The sequence below is a fragment of the Scaptodrosophila lebanonensis genome, unplaced genomic scaffold (genome assembly GCF_003285725.1).
Source record: "Scaptodrosophila lebanonensis strain 11010-0011.00,11010-0021.00 unplaced genomic scaffold, SlebRS2 tig00001415-arrow-pilon, whole genome shotgun sequence".
NCBI lineage: Eukaryota > Metazoa > Arthropoda > Insecta > Diptera > Drosophilidae > Scaptodrosophila > Scaptodrosophila lebanonensis.
The window spans coordinates 6,879,793-6,901,776 of NW_022060742.1; the positions used below are offsets into that span (position 1 = coordinate 6,879,793).

At 37.5% G+C, this 21,984-nt stretch overlaps 1 protein-coding gene across 1 annotated transcript in view; it reads right to left on the reverse strand.

Moving 5' to 3' along the window:
• The window catches only part of LOC115632970 (dendritic arbor reduction protein 1), a 47,434-nt gene that overhangs the window by 15,736 nt on the left and 9,714 nt on the right, over nt 1-21,984 (reverse strand). The gene's annotated exons all lie outside the window — the stretch shown is intronic.

Here is a 21,984-nt window from a genome sequence, read left to right on the forward strand (position 1 = left end):
GTCCCTACACTACTATATATTCTTTCTCTTTTTTACCAACTCGCATCTTTATTTTTATTGCATTCTTCGACCGAAGTTTATTTTACGTTTCCTTCTTCTTGTGGACAATTTTCAATTAAATTTTCATGCATTTGTTTCGCACCGAAAATTTTGTTGTAGATTTGTCGACCATTTTCAGATTTTATGTTTACGAGCTCTGCTCTGTGCTCTGCTCTTAATGCTCATGCGCTTTTAGTTGTGGCGCGTGTGCAAGTTCGTTGCCTAAGTCATTGCTGGCATAAAACTTAATATTTTTTTAGCGTTTGTCCAGAGTTGACAAAGGCAAAGTGTAAGCCAGCTTGTGTCTGTATGTGTGTGTGTGTGTGTGAGGCTGCTTGGTGTGAAAAAGCAGCCACGTTGGCGTCCATGTCGATGTTGATGTCGAAGTTGATGTTGACGTTGACGACGACGACGATGAGGCTGAGACTGAGACTGATGCTGGCGACGCCAGTCGTGTGCAAATGAGTAAAAATAGAAACGCGCTAAAGTTGTCGCCTTTTGTGATGCTAAAATCCGCTTATCGATTCTGTAGGTTTTTTCACAATTTACATTACTTATGGAGACCTTTTTTCTTAAAGAAAAAGACAGCTTACGGTTTGTTGTTGCTTGCTGTTAATATTTGATTTTTTTGGCATTAGAATTTGATGGTATGGTCCATCGTAGGCTTAAAATTATGCAAGTAGGCTTGTCATTTTGCTCAAAAAATAATTAGTATACATTTTCGTAAATTGTAAATGGATTCAAATAATATGCCCTTCCACGTGTCCCTCGGGCTCGGATGGGCGTTGTAAATAAATAAGCGCAGAAATTAGCGGGGAAAGTTTTGAATTATCATAGACAAGGGAGTGCTCAAATATACATCTCGTAAATGATCTAAAGATGACTTGCAGAAATCTAGTTGTGTTCGCCTAAATCTAAGCATTGCCAAGAATTAAAATCATTTAGAAGAATTGAGGACATTTAAATCATTAACACATTAACTATTAAGGTTTAAGCACTTCAAAAGCCTTTCTGAATAGGCAACTATTCGAATTTTTAACAATATTAATATTAAAAACGTAAATATTAATGCGTAAATTATCAAAGTATGCTTAGTTCTAATGCTAACTGGTTTTTAATGAATGAAAATTAACTGCATTAGATTCCCTTTTGCAATTTCCTGCTAATTAAAAAGCTCCAAACATTTATACTCTTCCAAAAGATATTCATTGATGTTTTCATTGACTGCCTAACTGTCTAGCTGGCCATGAATGTTGTTCTCGCATTATAATTTATGCAGCATCCAAGTTCTATTGTCTATATCGAGACTGACAACAAAGATACTGACAGCATCTGAAATTTATGGCCACACTTAAAGTTGTTTAGGCAAACATAATAATCACTTGGCAAATTAGTGAAATTTTGATTTCAAAATAAAATTGAGTAGAAAACACACAGAGATCTTTTCACATGCAAATGCGCCAACTTAAAAGGCAATATATCAAGCAAAGTGTTCGATCAATATATTTTGTGAGTTTCCCCCCAAAAACCGAACAAACTGATTCGATTTCCAAGCTCTGAAGCTGGCGAAATGTTTGTACCGCAGACTGAGTCACAAAGCTCGTATCTTTTTATGAGCCTAAAATTTACGAGCATGGCAAATTATTTTGCTGTGATTTTTTCTCCACCTTTTTTTAATGCATTTTTCATTTTATTGACTGTGGCTTTTTTGCATCGCATTTTTTGTATCTATGCCGACTCATAAATGTGTTTACTTATATAAATGTGTATGTGTGTGTGTGTGTGTGTGTGTGTAAGTGGTCTAGTCTTTTTTTCTTTTTTTTTGCCACCGCCAACATTGAAAAATGCTTTTCGGCACACTTGAGGTCAACATGGCGTGTGATAATTTTAATAGATTTTTGCTGCGCCAGCCACGTGATGTATGCGTGTGTTTGAGAGAGTGTGTGAGTAATGTCAGTCGAGTTTCATTTGCTGCAAGTTTTTGAGTGACTTGCTGCTAATGTTTTCGTGTGCCAGCATTTCCACGAATTGATTTTTCCTCACTCCAACTAAAAAGACCTAAACAAAACTCTGTGGAGCTGCTGCTGCTGCTGCTCCTGCTGCTCATACTGTTGGCGCATTTGGTGCGCTTCACACGCAAATGACCTCATAAAAATGCGTAACGCGTCGCCTTAGACCAGTGCGGAATCTTTAAGTGCCTTAGCACAACATTAGCCGACTTGGACCTGCACTTGGACTTTGGCGCAGAGCGCAGGGCAAGAGCGCAACTTAAACTTTACTTCGCAGCTAATTCAAGTAGAGATGTGGAAGAATTCGTGTCTAACTTATCGTAAAAGTGCGTCAGTTTCGTGAATATTCAAGAGTCCCTATTCGTAAAAAGTAAGAAAAAACGTTTTCGATATGTTGTGCACTCAAATATAGATAATCTTTCAATGTAAGTTGTTTGAAGTATTTGTAGATGGCTAATGAGAATATTAGTTAATTATTTAATGCAAGGGACCAACGCTTTTTCAAGATTGAATAGCATCGGTAAGTTGACTCGATGATCTGCATATGTTTAATACGGAACCTGCTACTTGATAATACACTTTGTATCGCTTTTATCTTTAAGATGACGTTATCTTTCTTTAATAATAATAATTAATACGTATATTTTTCTAAAGACCAAAGTTTTAAAATCAATTAGAACTCTAAATAGTATAACACAGAGTATATACAAGGAAACCAAGCTTCGTGAGTGATAGCGGAATTCTTTTTGGTATCACGCCCACATCTCTAAAATCAACGTCAACGGGGAATTAAAGACTGCGTACTGAGACATTGCGACTCTGACGGCAACTGCACAACGGTAACTTGCGTCAGAATTTCAAGTTGTCTGGCACATTGACGGTCGTTCATATTGACAAGAACAACAACAACAACAACAGTAGTAACAAGAACAAGAGAGACTGAAGCTACATGAATTTCAATTATGAACCTGTTCTTACTTTTGTTTTCGAACCTCTTACCACTTGTGACGTTTCATTCTGGAATTATGTTCATGTGTGTACTTTTTATTTATTTCTATAATACTCACACATCATATTGTTCTTCGGGGTCGTTGTTGTGCGTACGCCAAAGTATTTTATAAGATATTTTTCCCCCTTTTTTGAACATTAAAATGCCGTTGTCAATAATCGACTGACACAAGCAATAAATGAGCATTATGTACATAAACATTTGCATAAATTGAATGAGCAAGTGAGTGAGTGAGTGACTGAGTGCCTGATTTGACCAAAAGGCCAACGAAAGCTGCGTTATTCTTCTTTAATTTTGTATTTATTGTACATTTGGTAATATATTTTTTATTGGCATTACCTCTTTGGCCTATTTCTCGAACAATTATTTGCTGCTGGCTATGAAAAACAATCAAGAGAGTCAATTGAACGGGTTTATGAAGCAACAATACACAATAATGTGAAATTGCACTGCGCAACGGGATATTTTTTAAGGCGTTAAGTATGTTGGAGGATTGAGGAATGTGAATATATAAATATATTAATGCATTTTGAATCATTTCCCACAAGCGGGTTTGATAATGTTGCAAATATGTACAATAGTTTTGTTTTCTTCAAAAGCTATGATGTAATGGAGAGATTTAAAAAGACTTTTAAAAAAGCATTAAGAAAAACGTATTCCAAATAAGATTGCAAATATTTCAATTCGAATTTCGTAGCTTTAAACTTTAAAATTATTCTAATTGTAATTTGCTTTAGCTTCTTTCTATTATAATATATAAAAGCATACGATTATTCCTTTTATCATTGACTGCGTGCGTTAAGCCCCCACCAAGCCTCACCAACAGATGTTGTGGGCGAACTCTGGAAAATTTAAATTCCATTCTTGTGAGCCATTAGCTGCCTAATTTATTGTGGCCACAGTTAGGTTGTTTGTTCGTTTCGGTCCCATTTCTTATGGGTTTTATGAATACTCTCTTGTGTTTTGGCCAGCCTCTCGATATCGGTACTGTGACATTTATGAACAAGTTTATGCGCAGCTGTCAAAAATGCTGTCCCACCAAAATGCAAAATGGCCAGTTTTATAGCTCAATATAGGTGTATATAGACGGCGTAGAGCGGACATATTGCTTCAAAATAGTAAAATGAATAAAAAGCGGTTGGCAATTTGACATCTTTTTGGCATATTGATGACGGTTAATAGCCCCCCTCCCTCGAACCGCTCGTGGGTTCACAAATTGAAAAGCGATGAGCGGCCAAAGAAATGTGGCTCTTTAAAATGCAAAGCGGGAGCCACTGCGAGCCAACAATACAAAAGAGTAACAGCAATAGCAACAACAACTTTTACAACAACAACAACAAAAACAACAAAAGGAACAGCAGCAGCGCCAACAAATGAACATAAAATTTATTAATTTTTATAGGCATTATTTTCATTTGTTTGGTTTTTTCTCCCTCGTCGTCCGTTGTCCGCTGTCTTGCTTTTTGTATACTTGTAATACTATATAAAATTTTTGTTGGCTTTTTTATGTTTTCATTTCTCAGCCAAGTGCCAAATTTGGTTTGCATACGTATCGTATAGGAAAGAATAACAACGTTTGTGAGGTTCTTGACCAGTTTTGTGCGTACGCACGTGTGTCTATGTGTATTTGTGTGTTGCTGGTATTTTGCATATTTTGTTCGATTTTAAATGAAGTCACGTTGCAATCGTTAAATTTATATTTATGCTTGTCATTATTTTTTATGCTCTTTTTCATTTTTTTCTGTGGCATTAATATACAATGTTTTTGTTGTTGTTGTTTTTTTTGTTTTTTTTTTCTTTTTTTTTCTTGCAGCTTGTATGCTTATGTGTTAAACAATAGTTAACAACTTTATTTGTATGTATTTATATGCACTTAACGCTTTAGACATTAACGACAACTCCTACACGACGTGCGGCACACAAGTTCAGGTATTGCCATTCACCTGCCTTGTGAACAAAATGCCAATGCAACATGCAACATGAAACAATCAAAATGCGGCAGCTTCGGCTAACGATGCGCTATCAGCTGTAGTCGTTGCATCTGCCGGTTGCAGTTGCAGTGGCAGCAACTCCGCACTACCTATAAAAGTCAAATGCCCATGAAAAATTGCCGCAAAAAATTACTAAAAAGGCGTTAAAATTATTAAAAAAAACGTTTAGTAAAATACCACCATCATACCATTAAATTGAAGAACCAAATGCTGTATACTTTTTCACACACTACCTTTTTCGAATATACTTTTAAATTAGGAATTGTCATACAAACAAGAAACATTTTTTGGTCAACTCAATCATATTTCTACTGTTTATATCTTTGAAGGAGAAGAAGTAAGTAGTACATTTTGATCTCATTGGAGGTAATAATTTCACAGACTTTAGAGGCTAAACTAATGTTATAAAACAAGCACAGTAAGCATTAGATATTATGTTGAAAGAAGTGCTCCTCCAATGACATGCCTATTTCAAACGATTATCCACAAACATTTGCAAGCCACGAAATAAGTTACTTGTTCGTTTTCGAAGCTTTTACATTCAGGCAATTAAAATAGATCTGATAACTGCGTACAATTATAATTACTGCTTGAACTAACAGTCTGACTTGCGTTCGAAGTGTTTCTATTTAGAAGAAAGCTGCGCTTCGTCATAGACCGCAAATACTTATCTACAACAACTGAAAAACTGAATTGCATACCTAATCAAGCAGCTTCATCATCCGCGACCACAATGGCACGCGTCAAGGCTTGAAAGCACAGTACATTAATTGTAAGCAATTGTAAGCACAAACAATAGAGCTCTATAGCCGTGTACAATCCATTGGTACAGCTCGAGCGTCTGATAAGACGACACGCGCAACAGACGTTCATACTTGTAGACCATAGCCAGGGGCGGGCTAAAGAAAGATATTTGGCGCTGGGGCTGATGAATATGGGGGATAAAGACAGCGACCCACAACACGCGTTCGAAGATCAGCAGCAGACAAAAAGTAATTGGGCATTATGTGGCGCGCACTTAAACAAAAAGGCCCGCAAAGGAGAGAGAGATGATAAATCGGACAAGGCACAAATCGAATCGATGCAAAAAAAAGAAATAACAAAATTATAAAAATAAAATGTTACATACATACATTTCTTTTACCCCGCGCCAAAGAATAATCGTTCAGTAATCGCTGAATGTGGCGTATTGTTTAGCGCTTGAAGCGCCGGCGGCTCAAAAGCTTATAGAGCAATTGTAGTGGGGAGGAGGAGATCTGGTCCCAGCGCCAGCGCTTAGCGATAGCAGTAAATATTTCCGCAATAGCGCGAGGTCGGCAACAGCAAACACAAAAAAAAAGCTGAGAGAAACACTGAAATTTGTTTAACGAAATGGTTTCTAATGTTCATTTCTTATTTATAAATAAATACATATCGCAACAAAATGCAGTGAAAGTTTTTGAACCTGACAGGAAACGAATGCTTGACATTGTTGCCATACGCGCCAATTCACAGTTATGTGCTGGCCAGAACAAGTTCGTTGCCTGAGTCTTTTGATTCTGTACAAAGCAGACTGAAATCAATGCCAATGGGCAGTTATTGCTGCACACATACAAGACTGCGTGTTTGTGTGTGTGCCTGTGATATTATTTGTGCAATAAAAATAGCTTTGCTGACCCTTTTCTGAGCCCCTCAAAAAAGGGTCAACAACAACAGCAACTACAACAACGACAATGAAAACATGGCAAATTAGAAAACAAATCTCATAAAAACTAAATGTGAGCTATAAAAATAGATTTTAAACAGACACCACTAAACAAGACTCTCAACAGCAGAGCCGAGCTCGTAAAAATACTTGGAAAAAAGCAAAAAGTTCAAAAAAGAAATATGCGCATGACTCATAAATACGACAATACAACAACAGCAACAACAACAACAACAAGCAAGCAAGCAGCAGCAACAACATAACGATTTGCATAAAAAATCGCTGGCAATCATTTTATTGGACCAAGCGCTCGTAAATCTTCGCCAATGACTTGGCAACCACAAGCAGTCGCAAGCGGTTGACAAACCGTCGCAGGCAAAATAGAAAAAAGCAAAAAACCAAGGAAAACAAAACTAACTTTAAACTATGCCAAATATTTTTCCGCATTTGTTTCCGCAGCATTTTCCTCTCTCCCAACTCCCAACTCTCAGCTCTCAGCTTCCCGCTTGGCTGCTGACCAGTGGCTACAACGATGACTGCGGACCGCGGTCCGTTTGCCAAATCAGCATAGCAAATCAAATTTGGAACAGTAGTGGAACGTTAACGTTATTTTATTTATTTATTTTATTTTTATTTTTTTTTGGGCGACCCACTCGGGCCCACTTGCAACAAGTGCAGCGCATGGCGAACATGCGTCTTGCATCGTTTCGTTGCCAATGCGCATTGTGAAATGGTTCGCCTCCCTTCCTCGTCCGCTTCATCTTCTTCTTCTGGTTGGCCTGCTGCTTGACTTGGCCAACTTTATGTGTTTCCTATTTAAATGTCACAGCAGCGAAGCAAAAAAAAAGGACGGCGACTTACCGTGTTGCGATTTGCAGTCAATTTCTTGGAATTGAATCTGCATGTTCGCGTTTGTTCGTCCATCGGTATGGGAGTGATATATGTATGTGTGTATGCTCTATGTGTCATGTGTGTGTGTCTCTCTGTGTGTGAGTGTGTGTGTGCGCACGCTCCAACAGATTACATGGCCATTTGCATGAATTGCATGAAGTTTGTTTATGCGGTAATAATCAGCCGCACAATTATTCGGGAAACTGGCACGAATATGCAATGCGCTATGACAAGAACAAGAAGGATAATTTACAAAGGTGTTTTTCCAGAGCCTAAATATTGTTTATATTATAGGGGAAAGGTGTGTAAGACAAAAGGACTTTAAAATCTACGAAAACTACATCGTTGGACACTAAGTTAATAGAGAACGAAAAGTGCAGATATAGAAATAGGAAATAAACTTCTTCAAAATTTATAATGATATTCTATTAATTTGTTTACCCTGGAAAGGCGACTTAAAGTAAATACAGTTATTTATATTAAAAGAATATCCAGAAGACTATAAGTGAGAGCTAAAATATAGGTATAGGTCTTTTATTCGATTGCGAACATACTTGTAGATTAGTTTTTGTTATAAGTAGATATCGTATTGTATTATTCTTTATTTCTTTCCTTAAAAACAATCAATATAATTATGTCACTTAAGGCAAATCAAAGTAAATAAAACACTGAACAGGAAATTCGAATGGTCATTGGATAGCTTTCTAAAAAAAGCGGCTGTGATTTTACAAATAAATAAAACGTTCATAAAAACTAATCAAACAGTTGGGCAGAATGTGAGTGATAAGAAGGGTAGAGTCATTGCCGCTAATGTGAAACATTCTTCAGATTAAAAGAAAATTATAAACACTGCTTTAAATGTCGAATACAGATAAAATTACAATTATATTTTATAGCCAGTCTGGGGAAGCTATAATTTTGTATTGATTGAAGTGCTCACAAATGTGGGGGTATGGCTAGCTGGCCAGCTGGCCAACGGGCCAGGAGCAGAAGAGATTGCCGTCCATTATGGCTGTCATTGTAGGGTGCAATCGCAAATTATCCATGCCAGCAGTTTGGCATACATAGCTCTCTAAGAAGCCGATTCATTGATCTAGAGCTTTGGTTGTTGCATTTACTTTTAGCAGGCGTGTAGGTATTGACAACCAAACAGCTACCTGTTGCAGATCGACAACAACCAGCCCACCATTCGACCATTCCACCATTTGGCCATTCCACCTACCCAGCAGCGGCAACACAGCAGCCAAGTGCATGTTGCAACAACACGTACGCGACACAAGACATGGGGCAGACTAGACAGAGACATGAGACTGACTGCCTGCCGTTGCATACAACAGAAATAATTTACACGCGAGCAGCGAACACTAAACAGCAAACAGCAAACAGCGAGTGGCGCGCGTTGAGTTGATTTTGTTTATTTGCTTGTCACAGCCTCATTTGTCGGCACAGCTGGATGCGCCAGAGCCAGTGCCAGTGCCAGTACCAGTGCCTTCGTATTTTCTGTTATTATTATTATTTTTCGCCTGTGGCACCTGCACATGCGGTCTCGAAAATGTGCAACACTATGTACAAGTATTCTGTAGCATGCCAGATGTTGGCATAGAGCTGAAAACATCGATGTGTGTGTGCCTCTTAACACCTTCATTTGCCTATCGGCTGCTTCGTCTTATCTTAAGTGAACTCATCAGTTAGGCAAAAGCGACGCATGCTCATAAATATTTAATGTGTATTAGAAGGAAGTGACAAAACAAAAGCAAACTACATGTGTATTTTGTAAACTATCGCATGCCCTACACATTCAACTGCTAGTACTTATTACGCTTGAAGAACAAGAATTACAATTTGGTTACAAATTTAAAGAATATTTTTATAAGAAGATCGAACTGAAAGTTATCTGATTTGGCCAAATTAACTCAAGGATTGTTCTTCCTTCTTTGAAGTGGAATGTCAAGAGATATAAATAAGCCAAGAGTGCGAGATGATTGTTCCTTTGGAATCGTTCAAATCATACACTATATTTAAGAGTGTAAGTTAGCTTCATGAAATTAAATATAAGGCAACTGAGAGAAGTTTTAAGCTAATAAGGGTTTACATAATTGAACAATTTTTCTAATAGCAAAGATATTATTTCATTCAGGGAAAAATTAATATAAATAAACGTTCAAGAAATGCTCATCTAAAATTTGACAAGATAGTCTTCGAGCTGGAGGTGTTCATTCAGTCAAACAGAATCGCTGGAATTTCATGTACACCTCTAAGTTCTCTATACCTGTTACAGAGGGTCGTTTAAGAACTGATATGCCAATTCACCCTTTTGGGGAAGTGCATAGAAATGCTCGCTGGCCAGCTTGACTTGTTTACGTTTGGACAAGCAAAATAACTTATGTTGGAAATTAATTTTCGTAGACGGGCCGCCACGAAAAACGAAAATTGTGGCAAGGTGTCAATTTGACATAAATCGTGTTTACCTCGACAGGTAGTGTGTGTGTGTGTGTCAGTGCGAGTTTCTTTTTTCCGCTCGTGTCTTTTACATAATTACATTCCAAAGACCGGCTCGCTCTCTCCTCATCCGCCTGTCTCTAATCGGAGCCCTAATCGTTAAAATTGAAAGAAATGTGCGTGAGGCAAAAAAGAGGCGCTAAGTGGCGGCACAAACAAGAAAAACAAATCGCATAAACAAATCTTTCGTAGCTCGAAAAGGTGTTAAAAGAAAAGCATGAAACGTTTATCTCTCCGTACCCATTTAAAAGTCAGACATGATCTTTAGACAGCTGCAAAGTTTTTCAAAGCACCTTTGCAGCTTTTCGGGATCGTTATTGCTTTTTCAAAAAACTAAAGCATATGGCAATCGCCCAATCCATCAACATCAGGCCACATCAACTGCCGCTCAGCACAGTCAGCCCATAATCAACGTCATAAATTAGGCGCCCTTAGTGCTCATGGAGACACGCGCGCGCCTTCAACCCTGGCCGGAGGTCGCTTCCAGTTTATTTGCCGGCTTAACCTTCGCCTGACGTCATCCTTGCCATTGCCCCCAGCACCTCTGTCTATCTGTCTGTCTGTCCGCTATCCGTCTGTCTGCCTGACTGTCAGTGCCTTTTTCATTAGCGCAACATTTTTTGTTGATGTTTTTTGTAGTTGGGTTATTAAGCACCTTTTTCACCTTTGCGCGCTTGTCCTTTGCGCCGTGCCCTTTGCGGTCGTTCTCTTTACACCTCACAGTTGCCGGTAATGGCGCGTGTGTGCACTTAAAATTTGACTGTCCATCACTCTTAATGCCAGTACCAGACGAATGTAAAGGGCGAACGAATTTTATGGGATCTCCTTTTGGGAATTACTTTTTAAGCAACGAAAGCCCACCAAATGTGTTACCAAAAAGAATTCAAACTACTCATTACTTTCGACATGTTTTCTAGTTATAACCCAATGGAGAATAGTTTAATACCGCGCATTTATTATATTCCAAAAAATATAGGATTACATAAAAATGGATTGAACAAATTTATTGTTTCTTCAAAACAACTGTCATCAGAATATGCGACGCTTAAAAATTATTAATACTTATCCATATGTTAAATGTTTATAGATGCTATTATTGGTGAATTATTTTGCTGCTTTTGAAAACAAAAATGTACCATGAAGAATAAGTTTGTTTGTTTTTCCCGAAAAGTTAGAAAACGCATTTATAAGCATATAGGCTTTATCTTTTCCTGGTTTGGTGATCAATAATATAATTTTTTTCTTCTCCTGAGATGGAAAGGGTTCACACCGATATATGACATTGAAAAGTTGGGATTTCAAGCAACAACATTTAATTTACGAATTTTGGCTAGAAATAAGTAGTCTTCAAGATTTTTTGAAATGAAAAAAAAAGACTAGAAATATAATAACAATTCAAAAGAAAAAGAAAAGAAAATTAAACTTAGAAATTAAGCACAACTTACAGCTACAAACGACGACTTTCATCTCATTGGTCATTACCAGCGATTTCTTCATGGAAATCCTATTCTCCAGGCGTGTGCACATTTGTGCATTTTAGAGCGAATTTCGCCACATGGCTGTCATTAAAAAGCTGGCGAGCGACATAAATCAGCCAACAAGCAGCACTAGTTAGCGACAACAACAACAACTACATACTACAGTAGCAACAACAATTGTGCAGTCAACAACAATGCGAAGGCAAAGAAATGCGTTAATCAATGCATTGCCAACGAACAAACAAAAAAGGTGTCCAAAAATGGTCAAATTAAAAAGACCAGCCCACAAAAAAAAGAAATAAAAATAAAAAAAATTGAAAAGAAACGAAAACCAAATGAAAACAAACGCAACAGCCTACAAACAGCGACGTCAACGCCGACGACAGCAGCGACGTCAACGTCAACGCCAACAGCGGCACGTGAGTGCAAAAAGCCAAAAAGAGACAAAGCCGCTGCTTAATTTGGCCAGCAGCGAGAGGCAGACGAGGAGCGACGACGGCTTGGCTTACGACTTCCTCATTTTAGCGTTTAAGCCACAAAAATAAACTTTATACTCATTTAATACGCTGCCTGTGCCGCTTTAAGTGAATCGCACTTCATTACGACGCGATATATATATATACTTATATAGCCTTTAAATATTTCGTATAGGTGTTTTTTTTTTGTTTGCTGGCAAAAATAACACAAATTTTAAGCGTAAAATATTTGCGCTTTTGTTAAGGAACGACAACAAAGTCGCGTTAATGATGCATTGTTAAATGAAAACGAAAGCGTCGCGGTGTCGAGGCGTCGATGACTGTCGGAGTCGCCTCTGAAGCTGGCAGCGCAGCGACGAGTGGGAGGAGGGCATAGAAGCAGTTGGCTGAGGGGGGCGGGGTGTGAGAGAGCACCTGCGTCAGAATGAAACATTACTCGAACTGTAAGTATTATTCCTCGAAATGCTTTTGAGGGTTTTCCAGCGCACTGTATTAAGAAGACATTGACGCAATTCGCAAACTGAATTGAGACACTTACAATGCTTCCTTAGTCCCAAAGTTGTATGAGTAACGTACAGTTAGTTAGGTCCATATTGTTAAAACGATTACAAATTCTTTTAGTACAATCCACTAAGTTCTTCAAGTCGATTTGTTAAAAAAAACAATCAAAGTGCATTCTCACTAATGTTATCAGGAAGACTCTTTCGTTTGTAAATACGCAATATAATACTACTCGTATATGTGAACAATGAATATAACTATGAAACAAGATACAAAAATTTCACGATCGACGAGAGACCTGAAAGCATTGAATTGAGCCAGAATATGAAGTGCGGCCAGAAAGGATTTCTGGCTTACAGAAGCTCCTCTTCATAGTCATGCCACCCTTTTGGAAGACAAGACAACGACATTGGAAGTAGTTGTGTCTTAAGTGGAAATCTACTTGTAATGTTAAACTTATTTATTAAATTGTAAAGAATATTTGCAATCCAAAAATGTTCATTAATCCTGAACTAGTTGCATTCATCGCCCTTAAATGCTGAATCTTAGTTTTATTTCTGTTCTGATAAGTTCTTCGGGTAGTTAATGTTACAACGGAGCATGAATGTGGTAGTAAACGAATTATTCAATATTTTAACTTTAGAACGATGGGCCCTCTGCACAGTCAAAAATCAATGGCTTGGCACTTTACATTTATTTACATTTATTTCGAAACAGCTGTTCTGTACGACAAACAGTTGTCATCGAATCGGAATGAAAACGATTCAAAATCGATTTGATTCGTTTTAGTTTTAAAACCAAAACGAAGCGAAGTGCAGAGCAGGCCTTTGCAGATTGTTTTGTGGGCGGCAGGTGGGCATAAATTGGAGCACGATGTTAAAATCGCGTACGAAAACCCGCACTCAGTATTATGATTGCGTGTTTCCTGTTCAAGCTCGTCGCACTACAAAGAAGGCAGGAAAAAAAACAACGAAACAAGCAAAATGAGAAAAATTGTAAAAACGCCAACGATGTTGCTGAAGAATTATGCACTAAGCGGCTCTAAGCCGACTGACTTAAAAGCCATGAGGCTGCCATTACAATAAATTTCGCATATTGTGCGCATAAATTTTGCTGCAAAAGCTTCAAAGGAGTTACAACGACAATTGCTTTGAGTGCGCAGCTGGGACCATCCAAAACTGGAGCTGTGGCAATGAGTCATGGCGGGCTGTTGTTGTTGTTGTTGTTCGTGTTATTGTTGTTGTTGTTGTTGCTGCTGCTGCTGCTGTTGATATGGTTGTTATTGTTATTGTTGGCTGTGAGTGTGACAAAGTGGGTCAAGCGATTGTTGCGTTTTATGGTTTGTTTTCTATTGCCTAGAATGAATGCAAAAGAATGCCGCGTTCGCAAAAAAACGAAAAAACCACAACAACAACAGCAACGACAAAAAGAAAAATTGGAAATGAGTCAACGCGGCGTATACGCAACGCTAGACAGAAATTATACCATAATCGGGAACGAAATGTGAAGAAATGGGGCCAAGTGTAGGGCTGCTGCTCCCTTCGTTACTTCTTCTTAGCGTGTCTAAAACACATTAACGGTCCGCTTTGAACTACCGCCAACGGCACTTCGAGCTGTACATATTTTTCCATCTATTTTCGACCTGTCTCGGCTGTCAACTTGTCAAAACTTTTGCCTTATCGACATTTCAATTAGCTTCAATATTTAGCCAAGTGCCAGAGCCAGTACCCGTGCCAGTGCCAGTACCAGTGCCTTGCATTGCGTTTATAAAGTTTATAAAGTCCCTCCAGCAGCGCGCCAATGCAAAAGGCCCCGAACGATACAAAAACTCAGTTAGTCGTCGCTTTTAGTCTGTCTGCCTGACTGGCTGTCAAAATCTTTTGGCATATATCTATTTGGTGTCGTTTGGCTTTTCATTTCAGTTTCAGTTTCATTTGATGTGCGAGTGCGCCGTAAATATCAAATGTTGCTATAATATGCAGATTTTCCAGCCATATATCTGCGATAGGGTAATGTGATGTCGAAACTGTCGACCGCAAAATGCCAGACGTTAAATACGTGCGCACAGTTTTCGAGCTACTGTATTCATTTGGGTTATTACGCCGTTTATCTGCTGTCCAATTAAGCATTTCTTGCAATTTAATTAATGAGGGAGCTTTGGTGATAAAACTAAATTCTTTTATATTCGACAAGTGTTTAAGTTAAATGTGCTATTTTAACATGTTTCGCTGCTGCTTTAGGTGAATACCATTTAAAAATAAACTTTTTTAAGAAAGCTATATCTTTATTTGTAATTTTAATATAAGCTTAAACCTTTTCCAAAAACCTATAAGCCTAGGGCGACATTTAAGGCATTAGATTTGATCTTTAGAATCTTTTATTTATAATTTACATCATTTATAAGTAGCTGTTTTGATTAATATTTTTATTTCAAGAGTTCTGTAAATTGCTGCTGAAAGACAATTCGCGGCATAAGAGTGCTTAGCATTCACAAAATAAAATAGCATTAAATCCTTGAACCATTTAACCTTTTCGCGAGGATACCAAGAAAACTTTTAAGATATACTATATAATATTTTGTATTTTAAAATCTTTTAATTGCAAATAAGCAATTATTAACCCAGATAATTTCGTGGTCTTCGGTCTAAAAGCTAAATTATATTGCTATTTTCCTTATAAGTATTGAAAAAATATTCTTGTTCTGCATTTCTATGTAAAATACTCAAGCACATATACTTCATCCTATAACGCGTGCACTCCTCCCCCGTCCTTAGATGGGCTTCTATCTAACCTCATGGCCTTTTTCTATAATTTCTCTTTTACTTTTATTATTTTTGATCCTCAAATATCCAGCTTCACTCTGTCCTTTTAACGACTGCTGTTCTAATAATTACACAAACTTTTATTGTTATTATTATTTCTTCGAAATACTTTCCTGCCTTTCTTGCTCGATGCCATGCCTTTACAACTTTTTTATTTCGTAAGTGTTATTATTTATTATTTTTATCGTGGTATTATTTTAATACCAATGGCTCTTTGGCATTTCATTTTTTCACCTGGGGCGTGTTGTTATAAATAGCGCAATTAAGATCTCTAATTGTCATTTACCTGAGACCACCCTCGACTGCTCTCTCGCAGACGCTAATTAGACGAAACCTCGTATAAATTAATCCCAAAATGCCGCTGACAACATCGCTTTGATTTATATTAATGGTTACCTAAATTGAGCTTCATGAAGGTACAGAAATGATGCTTGTTTGTTATTCTCTTTTTGCGCTAACGCCATTTTTATGAACACACTCGCTTATTTGTTATTTGTTGTGAATATTTCGTGTTAAATGCATTTAATTTGTCAGTGATAAAAAAATTAGCAAAGCGCATAACCTTGAGCACTTAAATTCTATGTAATTAAATAAATTACTCCACAATGAACATAAAAACGCAGACAACAGCAGAGAATAAGCAAATAAAACAATTAATGATGTACTTAAAGCTAAAGCGTATTCAATATGTTGGCTGGCAGTGTAGAGAGGCCAGTTTTTAGACGGCAAGTCGTCAAGTCGGGCGACTTTGCCTGCGGGGCATATTTTACGATTTGAGGAGAAAAAGTTGTACAATTAATAAACAAAAATTAAAATCACATAAGCAAAGGCATAAATTATAAAGCTAACATATGTCTGGACTTGGCCGTAACCAACCACCTTCCCCCCATCACACACACACATACACCTATACACCAGTACACCTCCTCCCAATGACCATTGCCGGCTGCCAATTGCAATTTTTCAAATCACGACTTTTGTTCGCCAAGTGAATGAAATACGAAAAAGGCGGCGAGTAAAATTGTAAAATTGTGTAAAAATCATAGCTCTCGGTGGACATATGCGGCATGATGGCTCGAGGGGACAGCATCGCAAACCGCAATTACCACGACGAGCAACAACAGCATACGGTAACAGCAGCAACAACAGTAACAGCAACAACAACATCGTCGGCGGGCAAATTAAAATGCACATGTAAGTGCCTTGGAGACAGGCGCGGACTCGGACGAAGAACCGATAGTTTAGCTGAGGCCGGCATACGCGTGGCGCTCTTTGTAAAACTTGGTGACCCCTGACTCTGGTATGAAATATGTGACAGCTTTGACACCAGCAAACAAATAACCGATACACCAGACCAGGCCAATAAGCACGAACAAGATTTTCGTTTAAAATGCGAACAGGTTTCGCTTTTTGTTGTTCAAAACGTGCCGCCAAATCCAAAACTAAAAAACAAAAAATAGAAATAGAAATAGAAAAGAAAAAACCAGAGCCCAACCAAAAGAAAACACATCGCCCCACGTTGCGAGAGATTTTAAAATCAATATTAACTAAGTATGAGTCGCGCAGCTAGAAAGAGGCATCGTGGCATTATGCTAATGCAGTATTTCATTCAGGAAAAAGTTAGATCTAGGCATTTGTTCATTCATTCAGTTTTTTCGACCATATTTACGCAACAACTTAACAGGCCGAGGTCTTTGAAAACACTTTTTTGGTTTTGTTTTCTTGTCAAGCAGGAGGCCCCAACTCAGCGCCGCTCTTTTCTTTATTTCAATGAACACGAAGTGAAACAAAAAACCCACAGAGATAACATTAAACTCAAATGAAATAAGTCAACGATGACGACGAAAACAACATGAAAATAAACAATAATTTGGTTAAATTAGAAAATCGGTAACAAAAATCAATGAAGTTGAAAATTTTCATAATAATGGCGTTAATAGCTATAATAACAGCATGGACGCAACTGTGGGGTCGTCAGAGGGTCTCAGGGGTGCCCACCAAACGGAAACAAAGAAAACGCTCGGCAGTCAAATCAATTGGGCAGACAATGAAAGTGAATGGACTGTTGGGCTGGGATGGAATGAGATGGCATCCAGCATAGACGGTCTATGCAAAAGTTGGACAATAAAATCAAACAAAAAGTGATCATGGCTTGATTAAATGAGTTTTTGAACAAATGAACGCATGTGTATATACTTGCATAAAATTTGTAAATGTTGGTGCTCTTAGGAAAATCATATATAAACTTGACAAAAATATATTTTTTTAATGACCTTTTGACAGTTGTTTGAAAGTTCTAAATTTCTGTGTAACTCAATTTTTTAACGATTGCAACGATGATTATGTTTTTCATTTGCCAATAAAAAGCTATAGAGTAGCAACTACGTGTTCTCATTTGACTGAACTTCTCTATCTCAAAGTGTCAAAGCGTGAGAAGCCAAGGCCTATAAGCTATACCTAGTGTGTTTCTTGAATAAAAGCTCTTACGATAACTCATGATCATCATTTTCAATTGATAAAAGCACTACTTAGCGCAGGATGTGAAATTTTTCAAAATGAAATATGTCACTATCATGTAAATATGTTTAATACATTTTAAAACCATTTAATAACATAAACTCTGGCCTGTTTCCGTTTCCGATTTCCATTAGAAAGAAATGTCTGTGGGATCAGAATTCTTGAGTGTTTTGAATTTCGTGAAACTTTCGAGTTATTCGCTTTCAACATTAAGATCAACCCTTGGAAATATTGCACATACATTTAAAAACATATAGCGTGTTGGAAAAGAATTTTATCTATTTAAAATGTTAAAATATAGTCTTCAATTATGTTTGCTATAAATTCCACATTTAATTTCCATTAAGCGGAAGAAAATAGCGAGGAAAAAAATGGCGGCCTACATAAGTAATTGTCTTCCTATATAACGGCAGCGACTGTACAATGCGTGCATAGATAGACACACATATACACTTACAGTTCAAAATGGATGCCCCATACACCACTTATTGTAAGTGCGTGTGTGTGTGTACTTCAGTGACATGCGCACTTCAGCTAAGCGAGCGGGCAGTTAAGCACCATTAGGCACACTATGTAGCGCCGCCATATTGTGTCACTCCCCAATCGCCCCACACCCCCAATGCCACACTCTTGCTCTCTCTATGCCTCTCTGCGTAGCATCCAACCACCGCAAGGCAAGCCATTTAATATATACACGGCAACTACAACTCCAACAACAACTACAGCGGCAAAAGCTTTGCAAGCGCAGCAAATCAAAACACAAAGTTAGAAAAAAAAACAACAGCAATAACATTATAAATATGTTTGTATGTATAGCATGTCTAGTTGTGTGTGATTGTGTGGGTATGTGTGTGTGTGAGTGCGTGTGGAGTAAAAAAGACAAAAGTAGCAAGCTTTTTCCCCCACAGCAACAGCAACAACAATAACAACAACAACAACACCAGCAGCTTACGAAGAGCTCAGAAAAAAGAAAAACAAAAGCACAATGATAAAAAAATGTTCGCTATTATTGCTGTTGTTGTCGCTCGTTTTTGCTACTTTAGCGGAGCATTTTGAGTGACGACGAGAGTCGACATCGACGCCGACGTCGACGTCGCTGCTGGCTGCTTGATACCCGCTGCTCACTGCTACTCCAAATCCGCTCCACAGCCGCCCGCTCTGCCACCCATTTGCCACGACGCCATTTCGTTGGCTTGCTATTCGTTAGTATTGCTGTTCTTGTTGTTGTTGTTGTTGTTGTTGTTGTTGCTGTTGCTATTAGCATTGCTGCCGCTCTCCGTTCTGCTTATGTGCGCATGACGAATGACCGCAATTTGCGACATTTTTTTTGTTTTTTTTTTCAACGTTTTTCTACTTTAACTATTTTATTTTTTATTTCATGGCTTACACTGCTCTCGCACAGTTTTTGTTGTTATTGCTGCTGTTATGCATGACTGTTTGTATGTGTGTGTGTGTGTGTGTGTGTGTGTGTGTACGCTTGTGTATCTATTTTCATTATTTGCGCGCGTTTTCATCTCATTTTCAATTTAAACTATTTTTTCCATTTGCTCGTTCATTTAATTCCGCTCGTTTATTCTAAGCCATAAAATATAAATTCTCATGCCATCAGCGCTACAATTGTTGTTATTGCTGCCGGAACGCCATTTTAAGCTTAGAAATGCTTATAACTGTGTGCTATATGTATGTGTGCGTGGCGTTTGGACATTTAGAAGCTACATATGTAGTTATTGATTTCAAAAACAACACAAGAAATTTGTAAAAATCGATGGTTTTTGGGAGTCATTCTATATAATATATGTAAATATATGATTCTGTTCTGAAAAACATGTAAAACTTTAAAGAATTAATTATTTAGTTCATTAAAGGAACAGCAAAGTTTATGCAAGAATGTAATATTCTGCAAATCATTTAATTAATTACCACATTTGTGGTCATTTACTGTTGGTTTCTATTTAAAATAATGTTTTTTAATTTTTTAAATTTGTTTTCAATGTTTACTTGTATAAGTCGTGGTACAATGAGTTAGTCCAATACAGAATGGTTTCAGGGAAGACTATCTTTACGTATTCAATTGTTGTTGCAAAATAACGTACAAGTTGTAACATTCTTTTAAAACTCTGATCAAAGTCTAACTTAAAATTTCTGCAAAACAATAAAAACTCTTAATGGATTTATTTTTTTTCCTCTATCATTTAGTAAAAAAAAAACTATGGGATGACCAAAGAACTCCTATTTACACAGTTGTGGGTTCTCTTTTTCATAGTTCCCTTTTCTATTTTTTCTTCAACACATCTTATTAAAAGTGTCCACAATGTGCAAGGGTGCAGAGTTTTCTCTCATTTTCATAAGCATTCAATCAATTCATTTACTCTGCTCATTTGCATAGGAACCTTCACACAACTATTGCATAACACGGACGGTAAGGATATTGAATATCCTGCTAGCAGTAATCGAAGCTATTCTCACAATTTCACGCTTTGGCTCGCAACGCGGCAATCATAACACACATTAGGGTGTCCACTGAAGCTATTAAATGCCAATTTAACCGAGGCCCAACATCGGGGCCCTCGGATCTGGCTCGGGGGTGGCTGACACAGGAAATGTGTTCAGTGGCAAACAGCGGCGACGGCAAGCAGTCGTTGCCATAAAACTAATTTCCGATCGAGCGCATAATCAAAAGGGCTGCATAAGCACTGAAGCATTGAAGCCTGACGCCTGATGCATGGGGGGAGGGAGCGAAGAGTGTGGAGAACTGGTCGCGCATGCGCAACATGTTGTTCTTGTTGATAGTGCCGATAATTGAAGCGCACGGCCATGCAATGCAAATCAATAAAAATTTCAAATTTGAAATGAAAACTGTTGAATAATGCGTTAAAAGCTGAATGTTGACCACCAAGACAAAGAGATAGAGAGCGGGGGAGCAGGGTGGACAGGATTTGCGGGCAATTAATTTGTATTTTCAGAATGCAACAGGAAATATTCCCACTTACATTTATCGGGGGCGATGATGCAAGTTACAAAGTTCACTGACCAAGCAATTTTGTTTCTGTCTTTTGTTAGTCTCCTATTGACAGCATTGGTTAGTGGGTCAATTGCTCAGATTTGTCTCTCACTTAACTTTTATTTTTAGGCCAAGTGCTCGATCTATGGCGCTTTGGCCATGCCAAGTTGTGCGTACTCTGGCAATTAGCGTATGCCGATCAATCAAATATAACACCAGCACCACCATCACCAATAACAACAACATTAACCTGCCTTAATTGGTGATAAAAGTTAAATAAGCACTCTTTACTTAAAAAAACGTAATAAAATATAAAAATAAATAACACAAGTCGCTTCAGTCGAAAAATTTTGTGCGAATGTGTTTGAATTAAGTTGAAAAGTAACCAAATATTGGGCTGCATGGACAGCTTCAGTCAACCGAACGGTCCTCGAAACTAACATAACTGAACTGATTGCACGCATTTTTACCAATATCTGACAATAATACTATTGTATTTATACTGAAATGTTACAGAAAAGAAAAGTTTAATTTGATGTTATTTCTATTTAGATTCTTAATTATCGACTATTATGTACGAGTATTAATATGATACACAACTTCTAATTATTCTACAATAAATGTTATTATATATTAATGTGAAATGACGTTTCAAGTTTTGAGCTCAGTGTAGTTTTGTGGAACTTGTTATCAAGTTTGTAATTTGTAAATATTGTTAATGCCATATACTTCAGTTACAATCTTCAAGTAGCTTAACAAAAGGAAAATAAAACTGTTGCTACAGACAAAACTGCAAGATGTATTTTCTATATTGCATTCAGAAATGTAGTAATATTTCATATTAGAATTTAAATGGTACATTTCTATAGAGCCCTCTTAATAATTCGAACTGAACCCAAATAGCTTGAGATACAAAGCAGTGGGATCTTTCAATATGAAATGAATTTAGGGAGGTTGGAGATACAGTATAATTACATCTTTTAACACAATCAAATATTAACTTTCTAAAATGAATATTGGTACTTCTGTAGACGATTAATATTTACAATACAAATTCTAGAATGCGT